We start from the raw sequence: 10,869 nt of genomic DNA, 5'->3' as shown, positions 1-10,869 counted from the left end.
GTTCATCTTTTTTTTTTCTTTCTACTTCCCCTGGCAGTCCTTTTTTCTTTGAGTTCTTCTCTTTTCTTTTCTTTCCTTTCTACTTCCCTTGGCAGTTCTCTTTGCTAAAAGGTCTCACAAAATCTGCCAAAAGCTTTACATTACCAAACGGCTATTAAAGTTTATGATTCACATCCATTATAAGACATTTAACTAGAGATTCATTTAAAGCATTAATCAAGAATAAAATATTATCGAAGAAACCTGATTGTACCATTGTGATTGTTCGAAGAAAACTTCGAATTATAGGGAACGAGTGGTCATATGCTGGAACATACTACACCTTATTAGCAATTAAGATAGCACACTATAGAACAATGAAATTAAAAGTAAACTTAAATTAAAAAGTAGAATGCACAAAATTACCATCAGGAAAACAATAGCATCAGATCCAACAATAGCAAAAGCTTCCTTCCACGCCTTGAGAGAGATTCCTAACACCTACAATATTTAACATAATAGGAATTAACTTCAAAGAGAAATAATCCAACAATCCGAAAATCAATATTATAAATAATTCGATGACTAGAACTAAACAAAAATCCAAAGATTCAACTAGAAATAATTAAAGCAAATGAAATTAAAAAGAACGATATCACTCACCTTCTGCAAAATCACAAGCTTTATCAAGACCTTAATTAGAGAAAATAAGTTGGGATTCTTCGCAACTGTCAAAATAAAAAACTATAGACTTGCACAAAAATTAGAAATTAAACATATTTGCTAAAGGGCATTCTCCCAATTATAGCAGAATGCTATCATGCCCTTCAATTCATAGAAAGAACTTTTTTACCCAATACACTACTACATCATGCTTCTTATGAAAATTCTAAAACAACGAAAATCAAAGAACCCTTCCATTTAAATTTTGGAAAAATTAGGGTTCCCAATAATCCAAAGAAACCTTCCATTAAATTTTGGAAAAAAATAGGGCTTCCAATAATCCAAAATTTATGCTATCAAAGAGGAAAAAAAATAGAGAAGAGAATTACCCTAGTTAGAGACAGATAACCAGTCGAATATTTATAAAAAAATTACCCTAGTTAAATTTAAATTAAATAATATTGAAGTGATAACTAGTCGAATATTTATAAAAAAAATTAAAGTATGGCTAATATTTGCAAACATTACCTGATGAATAGTATGCTTCCATCTTAGATCAGTTACCAAATTACATAAAACAAAGATCTCACCATATTGATCTTAACCAATTATAAAACATAAAAACTTAATAACTGTTGATTTATATGCCTATAGAAACCAATTAACCTAAGTTGTAATAGTTAAGTTGTGGAAACAGTATTCAGTTACAACTGTAAATCTTGTGTTAACACAGTTATACTCTACTTAAAGTAAATAAACAGAACACAAGAATTAATGTGGTTCAGACACAATTGTGCCCTACATCCACGTGGACCTGCAAACACAATTTCACTAGTTTAGATTTATAGTGTACATTAATAGGACTTAATAAAAGCACTAAAGACTCCCTCTTTATGTAATATGCCGTTCTTGCACACAACTCGAACTTTGTGATTCTTCCAACAGCAGCTCCACACCGCGTGCCTAGAACTCCTTTCTGGCCTGAACTCCCTTCAGTGACGCGGTTGATCTCTCAAGAGATCTATACATCAAATCTGTGTATGTTGACACATCCAACGATGGCACAGTTCTATTCAGCAGAACGTTTCAGCCATTCTTCAAAGCTGTGGAGTGATTTTTCTCCCAAAAAAAGTGTCACGGTCTTTGTGAGGTGAGGAGCCTTATATAGGCGTGAGATCGGCCTCCAAAGACCTGTCTTCCAAAGGAACCGAATAACTAGGAAACAAAATCCTAGTCAATATCTAGTTCTAATCTAGATAACTATAAAAGATTCCTAACAAGAGTAAAGTATAAGGAAATAAATCTAAGTCCTAAAGAATTACAAAGGTAGGACTCTAAATTTCCAAAATAAACATGGGAACAAATCTTTCGCCAATCTTTACTTCCCAAGTGAGGCGGATTTCTTCCTCGGTGGAAATCTGGCACCAACAATCTCCCCCTTTGGCATAGATTTGGTCAGAACCCATTTTTAACAAGAACTCCCCCTGCAGATAAGACGGAAAGAGAAAAGACTCCCCCTACATCACATACTGTTAGCACATAATATCACATACTGTTAGCACAATAGCAGTGGCTACATAAGTATTTCCTGCAGTGAGACAAATAAGCGAGAGATATAGTATCACTCCAAAATTAACTCAAAAATAGTTATCAATGCAGATAAAAAGATAACAAATAGATTCTAAGATGCAGAAAAAATAAAGCAATACTAGCTATTACAGACCAAAAGTAATAGCAGATAGTTTTAAGATGAAAGACATAAAAACGCAAAAAAATAAAATTCTGCTTTAGTAACTAAAGCCAGAGAACAGATCATCATCATCACGAGAGCTGGGCTGTGGATGAGTGAGGAGGGATGCCTGTTTTTTGCATTTGTCTTTGGTCTTGGTTGAAGCCGCATGAGTTGTTGCTACTCCCCCTTTCTGACCAGAATGTGCCAAAGTCCTAAGCAGCTGATCCTGAATAGACGCAAACCCCTGAGCAAGCTGAGCCTGGATAGTCTCCTGAAAACGAGTGAGCTCATCCTTGGTGACCACATCAACTGGCCGCGAAATAGAGGCAGAGACAATGGGAGCCTTCTTCGCACGAGGGACCGTCTGAACAACAGAAGGATCGACAGGAGGCAGATCAGCAAAATGTTCAGAAAGGACCTTACCATGGATAGTGATTGGACGGCCAGGAGGATCCAACAAAGTGGCATCACGAGTGGGCAGGCCTTGTTTGATCAAAAGCTGATAGATCAGAGAAGGAAACGGCAGATGCTCACGCTCAGTTCGGGAATTGGCTAACACACCAATTTGATTGAAAATCAATTCACCAATATTGATTTTAAGGTCATGAGTGATGCACCATAAAAACTCAGCTTGAGTGGGATTGAGAGTAGCATTGTGAGTAGTGGGAAACCAGTTGGAAATGCCTATCTTAAACAGGACTGAATACAGCTGAGTCAACGTAGAAACATGAAAAGCAGACTTCGGACCAGGCCATTTTTTCAAAACTTTGGCAGTGAGAACAGAGGCCAGAGTATCTTTGGAAACAGAGGGTTTGGAAGAAACCTCGTTTGGACATTTATATAACTCATTAATCAAGGCAGGAGTCACAGAATAGAAGGAACCCCTCACATACACTTTCTCATACCCACGAGACCCCACAACAGAAAAACGATCATAAATATTGGTATAAAACTCAACAATGACAGACCGTTCGAAAGGTTGTGCACTCACAATAGTGCCAAGCAACCCTTGAGATTTAAGAAGACGGAAAATCCCAGACAGAGGTAAAACAACCCTAGACAAAACACGCTCAGGAGAGCACACACGCTTACTCATACTATCCCAGTTTTCTTTAGCAAGAGCAGAATAAAAGAGGGATGAGAAACAGTTACCAGCAGAGAGTTGAGAGCCCACAGATGAATCAGAGGATTCAGAACGCAAGGGGTCATCCTCAGGAATAGGCTCAGAAGAAGAGGATTGATGACCTTCAAACTCAGACAGAGGAATGGAGACAGATGTCCCTTCGTGTTTTCGATTAGAGCGATGGAGTTGAGCAGGAAACACAACGTTGCGGGGGGCAACTTCTGGATCTGAGGGCAGATCCAAATCATCTTGTGGAGTTGCAGAAAGGCTATCACCGTCAAGGTCAGCCACTCCGGTATCAACAGGTTCAGGCACATCACTTGTCTTGGGCTCGGTGATGGTGAAGCCACGGGAATAGAGATGGGGTCCAGATCTGTGCCAACGGGAACAGGAGAAACTTCCACAGCAGTAGGGCGAACTTTCTTCGAGGATTTTCTGGACTTCTTCTCAGCAGGCGAGGCAGAGGGAGTGTGGCGTCGTTTCTTGGAGCCCTCAACAGATCGATTCTTGCCCATGGTGAATAGTGAACACAGAGAAAACGAGAGAAAAAAAAAAGGAACGGCGGAAGAGAAGAAGAGAGAGAATAAAGTGTGAGAGGGAAACCCTATAAGGGCAGATATTTAAAGCACAGGGACCAAGAAAAGAGGCAGAAAAAGAGAGGACTCTTCAGATACCGGATATTTTCAAATCAGAAGAAGATCCCACAAAATCCGCAACCAATAACAAACAAGATATTCTCCACAAGAAACATCAAAAATAGAGAAGGCAGATGACATGGCCATAGCCACGTGGCCAGAGACAACTAGTAGCCAAAAAAATTCACAAAGCCCAAAAAATTCAAGAAAAAAATTTTAAAGGGAAAAAAAATCACATCTTTTAAGGAAAAGAAAATCAAGAAGATCACAAGATTAAAAGTTGAGGGCTTGATTTTCATGAATTAATTTGATAATCTTAAAGAGAATCACAATAGAAGGCCACCGAGCAAGCTCTTGGATGCACGATATAACTATAACCCCATGACAATACTCAAGAAACCATAATTTAGGTAATTTTATTAGGGTTATGAATGCGTATGCGATTATCACAACAATTCGATCGTGTACTTCAAGGAGAATTTCGCTAATGTATGCTTGATATCATCCCAACTTTTCCCTCCTTTTTTTTTTTTTTTTTTTGATATGATGTTCAAGCAAACATTAGGAGGGCAACCTCCTTAAGAATCCACATAGCTTTTAAATAGAAGTCAGGGATGCATATGCGGTACCAGAATTCTCCCAATAGAGGTATGATCTTTGAGATGAATGAGGTTATAGACATTGATCACTACCGATAAAGGGGGCGGCACACTTCTATCATGGCTAACTATGGAAACAAAAATTAATTCACAAAAACTAACACACAAATAATTAGTCAAAATGAACCTCCCATCAATCCTATTCCAAAAGCAATGATGTCATATTCGTAGGTGACACATATAATGTCCGATTAAAAAATTCAAGTGCAATCCGGACAAAAACATTAATTGCACTATCATAGAAAATTCAGTTTTGCACATGGCAAATTCCAAGCGCTTTACGCAAGGAATCAAACCTAAGGAAATCGAGGGCCTTTGTGAAAATATCATCTAGTTGATTTTCTGTGGACACAATATCCATAGTCACACGTTTCTGCTCAACTAATTGCCTGATGAAATGGTGTCGAAGATCTATGTGTTTGGTTCGAGAATACTGGACAGGGTTTTTTGAGATATTTATGGCACTTTCATTATCACATAATATATGAAGGAGTTTTTCATGAAAGTCATAGTCATTTAACATATGTTGCATCCAAAGAAGTTGAGTGCAACAACTACCTGCAGCTATGTACTCAGATTCAGCTGTTGATAAGGAGATGCAGTTTTGTTTCTTATTATACCAGGATACTAAGTTGTTACCCATGTAGAAACAGCCTCCTGTAGTACTTTTTCTGTCATCCACATCTCCTGCCCAGTCAACATCACTGTATCATGCAAGACAAGTATTAGTATCTTTGGAGTACCATATTCCTAGTTCAAGAGTCCCACTCACGTATCGTATGATGCGTTTGACTGCACTTAAGTGACTTTCTTTAGGATTTGATTGGTACCTAGCACATACTCCTACACTGAAACAAATGTCAGGTCTACAAGCAGTATGATAAAGTAAACTTCCAATCATACTCCTGTATAATGTGGGATCCACGTCTGTGCCGTCACAGTCGCGTCCCAACTTTTCAGTAGGACTCATTGGAGTTTTTAGAGGCTTCGCATTATCTAACCCAAATTTACTTACCAGATTCTTAGCATACTTGTTTTGTGTGATGAAAATTCCATCCTTCATCTTTTAACCTGCAAGCCAAGAAAGTATGTTAGCTCTCCAACCATACTCATTTCAAATTCGTTTGACATTTGAGAGATAAATTCATCTTTCTTGTGGTCAGAAGTAGATCCAAAGACAATATCATCCACATAGATTTGGGCCAAAAGGATTTATTTTTTAAAATTTTTGACAAATAGTGTTTTATCTACCCCACCTCTTCTGTATCATTTTTCAACTAAAAAAGTCGTAAGTCGCTCATACCAAGCCCGAGGAGCTTGTTTGAGACCATATAGAGACTTTTTAAGTTTATAAACATGTTGAGGTTTGAGTGAATCTTGAAATCCTTTTGGTTGTTCGACATACACTTCTTCATTTAAAAGACCATTTAAAAACGCACTCTTTACATCCATTTGAAAAAGTTTAAACTTTAAAACACAGGCTACCGAGAGTAAAAGTCGTATTGACTCAAGTCGTGCTACCGGAGCGAATGTTTCATAAAAATCTACTCCTTCAATTTGGGTGTATCCTTGAGCAACAAGACGGGCTTTGTTGCGAGTTATGTTACCAAGTTCGTCCGTTTTGTTTTTGAATACCCATTTAGTACCTATTACGTTTACCTGGTCGGGTCGTGGAACAAGTTCCCACACTTCATGTCAAGTGAACTGTTCAAGTTCCTCTTGCATAGCTTGTACCCAATATTCATCAAGAATTGCTTCTTTGATGTTCTTTGGTTCTATAGTAGAAGTATAGCAAACATACCTGACCATTTCTTGGTAATCAACTTTGGGCTTATTTCGAGTTTTCATACCTTCATCAATTTCTCCTATCACCTGTTCAGAAGGATGATTTTTAACAATTCGTTTTGATGGCCTTTTTCTTTCTTCTGTGATGTCCTTCACCGCTGTCACTTCTTCTGTGCTGACTTCTGGAGTTTGTACTGGTACAATGGTTTCTCCAGGACTAGAGTCTTCCTCATCCATTCCTGCAGATAATGCTTCATTAAAACTAACATTAATGGATTCCATGACAGTCATTGTGCGTTCATTATAAACGCGATAAGCCCTGCTGTTTTAGAGAGTAACCAAGAAAAGTACCTTTGTCTCCTGTTGCAGAGAACTTACCGAGTTGTTCTCTATCATTCAAGATGTAACATTCACACCCAAAAACATGAAAGTAACTTAAGTTGGGTTTCTTACCTTTCCATACTTCATATGGAGTTTTCTTGGTACCTGGTCTGAGATGTACACGGTTTATGGTGTAACAGGCAGTGCTCATGGCTTCAGCCCAGAACTTTGTGACCACTCTTGCTGAGATAAGCATTACGCGAGTCATTTCTTGGAGAGTTTTGTTCTTTCTTTCTACTACACCATTCTGCCGTGGTGTCTTTGGTGCTGAGAATTCGTGTGAGATACCTTGTTTATCACAAAATTTTGTGAATGAAGAGTTTTCAAACTCTCTTCCATGATCACTTCGAATTCTTCCAATATTGCTGAATTTTTCAACTCGCAATTTTTTGCATAGAGTTTTGAACTCATAAAAGGTCTCTGACTTTTCTCTAATGAAACGTACCCAAGCGAACCTTGAGGAATCATCAACACAAACTAGAACATACCTTTTCCCACCAATTCTCTCGGTTTGCATTGGTCCCATTAAATCCATGTGAATGAGTTCCAAGGTCTTGCATGATCTGTGTTCTTGTGAGATGTCCGGACTTGTTTTCCCAGAGGACAGTCACCACATGACTCAGGTGTGTCAGTCTTCAATTGTGGTACCCCTTTCACGCATCCTGCATTAACAAGACGGATTAGATCATGAAATTTTAGGTGACCTAGTTTCCGATGCCAGAGATTAGTGAGGTCAGAAGAAGTGTGATGACATTGCTCCGATTTATCAATCTGATCAATTTTGTAGCAATTATCTGATGACCTGTATCCGGTTAGAACACAGTTTTTGTTTTCATCAAATACTTCACACTTACGCTTTGTGAACAATACTGAGTCGTATAGGTCACACAACTGACTTACACTCAGAAGATTTGATTTCAAACCTTCCACATACAGAACATTGTTCAAGTTTGGCAATCCTCCAACATTCAAGTCCCCTTTTCCTTTTACATAAGCCTTATTTCCATCTCCAAAAGTAACCTGTCCACTAGACATGTTATGCAAATTTGACAAGAAATTCCTTTCACCTGTCATGTGTTTGGAGCATCCACTGTCAAAATACCAAGAGTTAGTAGCACATGCATTTAAAGATAAAATAGCTGACCAACAGTTAGTACTATCCTTTGTCATCCATCGTTTATAAGAGTTTTTACTTTGGGGGTAACAAACCCACGCAGCGGAATTGGATGTCCGATATGATAACTGTTTATTTATCAGTTTCCATCTTTTAATGCATTTAGGCCTGACATGCCCTACTTTGGCAAAAATGACAGATAGGAATAAACTTAGTTGGAAGGGTTTGGGTAGCCACACGCGAGGGTGTGGGATTGACGAACCTAATTTTCTGGTTTGAACCAGTGTTAGCATTAGATTGTCCATCAGTATACCCCAAACCAATTCTTTTGGGATTAGAAGAATGAGCATTTATGATTTCATCTAGTCTATTTGAGGGAAGAAATGCAGTGCGATTTAACTTACTGACAGAAGCCTCAAACATTGTGCTAACATGTGGTGAAACATCTTGGTGATCATCAGCATGCATTTTTGGAAAAAAGATTTTTCCTGATTCTTTTTGCTCTTTCACCATCATAGTCCTGCCAATACTTCAACAAATCTTTAAGGTTGTCGATGTCTCTTTGTGCGAAGTCCCGTTCCACTTCAAAGACTTCAATCTCCATCTCAAGTTCATCAATCCTGTCATTCAGTTTTGTTATAACTCATTTGTTCTCTTCCTCTTGTTCTTTGATTCTTTCTTTCAGGAGTTTATTTTCATTAGTAACTTTATGACATTGCTTCAGGAGATCATCCAATTGTTGTTGAATTTGTTGGATGGACTCTTCACCTTCATCTTCTGATTCGTCATTCCCTGTGGACAGAAAATGTATATTTAGATTTTCGTAATTTTCATTTTCCTGTGTGACATACCTGAGATGTGGCGGTTCTGTGCACGTGAAGTCTTCGAGTGTGTCTTCTGAGATTTTGCAAGTTCCACAGAAATCATTGTTTGTATCATCGTCACTAGCTTCACTCTCATCATCAGACTCTGAGTTGTCATCACTCCAGGTTGTGGCAAGTGATTTTCCTTGTTTTTTCAGAGTGTTAGCACATTCTGCCTGGATATGACCATAACCATGACACTCTCTACATCGAATTCTCTTCTTGACTTCTGGCTTATCTGTAGAGGTCCTGGGTTTTCTCTCAGAGTTTGTAGGATGTCCATTTCTCTTCATGAATTTTCCGAAGTTTTTTGCTATTAAGGACATGGATTTTGTGAGCTTGACTTCAAGTGTTGTCATAGGAAGAGTAGGCACAAATGTTGTGGTGTCCGATACAGTTTGCAGAGCAATTTTTCTCTCCTTGTCCATTTTGCTGATGTTCAACTTGTTTTCAAAAGTTTGTAGATTTCCAATCAGATCTTCAAGTCGCAATGAGTCCACATCACTAGCTTCCTCTATGGCAGTGATCTTGTACGCGAATCGGTCTGGCATGGATCTGAGCACTTTTCGTACAAGTTTAACTTCAGGATAAGTTTCACCGAGGCGATGAGCTTCATTTGATATGTCACATAATTTGGAGTTAAACTCGGTCATGGTCTCATTTTCTTCCATACGAAGATCTTCAAACTGGGTGGCAAGCATTTGAAGTTTGGATAGTCTGACTGAAGCAGTTCCCTCGTAAGCTGTTTGGAGTTTGTCCCATGCTTCGTTAGCACACTCACACGCCGAGATTATCTTGAATTGATTGATATCAATTCCATTGAATATAGCATTCAAGGCTTTGGAATTCATATTTGCTGCAATTTGTTCGGCTTTGCTCTAGTCTTTCTCATGTTTCTCAGTTTCAATCCCTTTCTCATCTGTGGCAACGGGTCGCTTCCATCCAGTCAACACTGTTCGCCATGCATCTTCATCCATTGACTTTATGAACATCTTCATCTTAGTTTTCCAATAGGAGTAGTTGGTTCCCGTGAGAAGTGGTGGGCGAGTAGTGGAGCCTCCTTCCATATGAGAACTCATAGTACCTATGAACAATAAATGGCAAATAAATCAAATTCCACAAATCACACACTATGTATATCTAGTGAGAGGCTCTTGATGCCAATTGTTGATTTATATGCCTATAGAAATCAATTAACCTAAGTTGTAACAGTTAAGTTGTGGAAACAGTATTCAGTTACAACTGTAAATCTTGTGTTAACACATTTATACTCTACTTAAAGTAAATAAACAGAACACAAGAATTAATGTGGTTCAGACACAATTGTGCCCTACATCCACGTGGACCTGCAAACACAATTTCACTAGTTCAGATTTATAGTGTACATTAATAGGACTTAATAAAAACACTAAAGACTCCCTCTTTATGTAATATGCCGTTCTTACACACAACTCGAACTTCGTGATTCTTCCAACAGCAGCTCCACACCACGTGCCTAGAACTCATTTCTGGCCTGAACTCCCTTCAGTGACGCGGTTGATCTCTCAAGAGATCTATACAGCAAATCTGTATATGTTGACACATCCAACGATGACACAGTTCTGTTCAGCAGAACGTTTCAGCCATTCTTCAAAGCTAAGGAGTGATTTTTGTCCCAAAAAAAGTGTCACGGTCTTTGTGAGGTGAGGAGCCTTCACTACTAGAAAATCGCCGATTAGCGACGGACATTGGCAACGTATAACTGATTCGTTGCTACGGTAAAGATTTAGCAATAGCATTAGTGACGGAAGATGAAATCGTCCCTTTGGTGGTGTTACTCTGCTTTTAGCGACGAATGTTTGCGACAACTGATAAGTTTGTTTCAAAAATAATGTTCCAGCAACAAATATAGCGATAACAAATAGAGTCGTTGCAAGTGTAGGTAAGTAGCAACGA

General features: G+C 38.5%; 1 long non-coding RNA gene across 1 annotated transcript in view; it reads right to left on the bottom strand.

Moving 5' to 3' along the window:
* Positions 1–1,047, bottom strand: part of LOC105976910 (uncharacterized) — a 1,078-nt gene extending 31 nt beyond the window's left edge. The window contains exons 1-4 of the long non-coding RNA XR_016031235.1: positions 1,032–1,047; positions 643–707; positions 406–480; positions 1–306 (exon numbers count right to left, since the gene is read on the bottom strand). The exon at positions 1–306 is cut by the window's left edge and continues 31 nt beyond it. This is a non-coding gene — a long non-coding RNA (uncharacterized LOC105976910). The remainder of the gene's footprint in view (positions 307–405; positions 481–642; positions 708–1,031) is intronic.
* Positions 1,048–10,869: the final 9,822 nt, after the last annotated feature.

This window comes from Erythranthe guttata, chromosome 5, assembly GCF_056151865.1.
Source record: "Erythranthe guttata isolate IM_541 chromosome 5, IM_541, whole genome shotgun sequence".
NCBI classification, from domain to species: domain Eukaryota; kingdom Viridiplantae; phylum Streptophyta; class Magnoliopsida; order Lamiales; family Phrymaceae; genus Erythranthe; species Erythranthe guttata.
The sequence above is the reverse complement of the archived record's forward strand: the minus strand, read 5'-3'. Positions and strand labels throughout refer to the sequence as shown.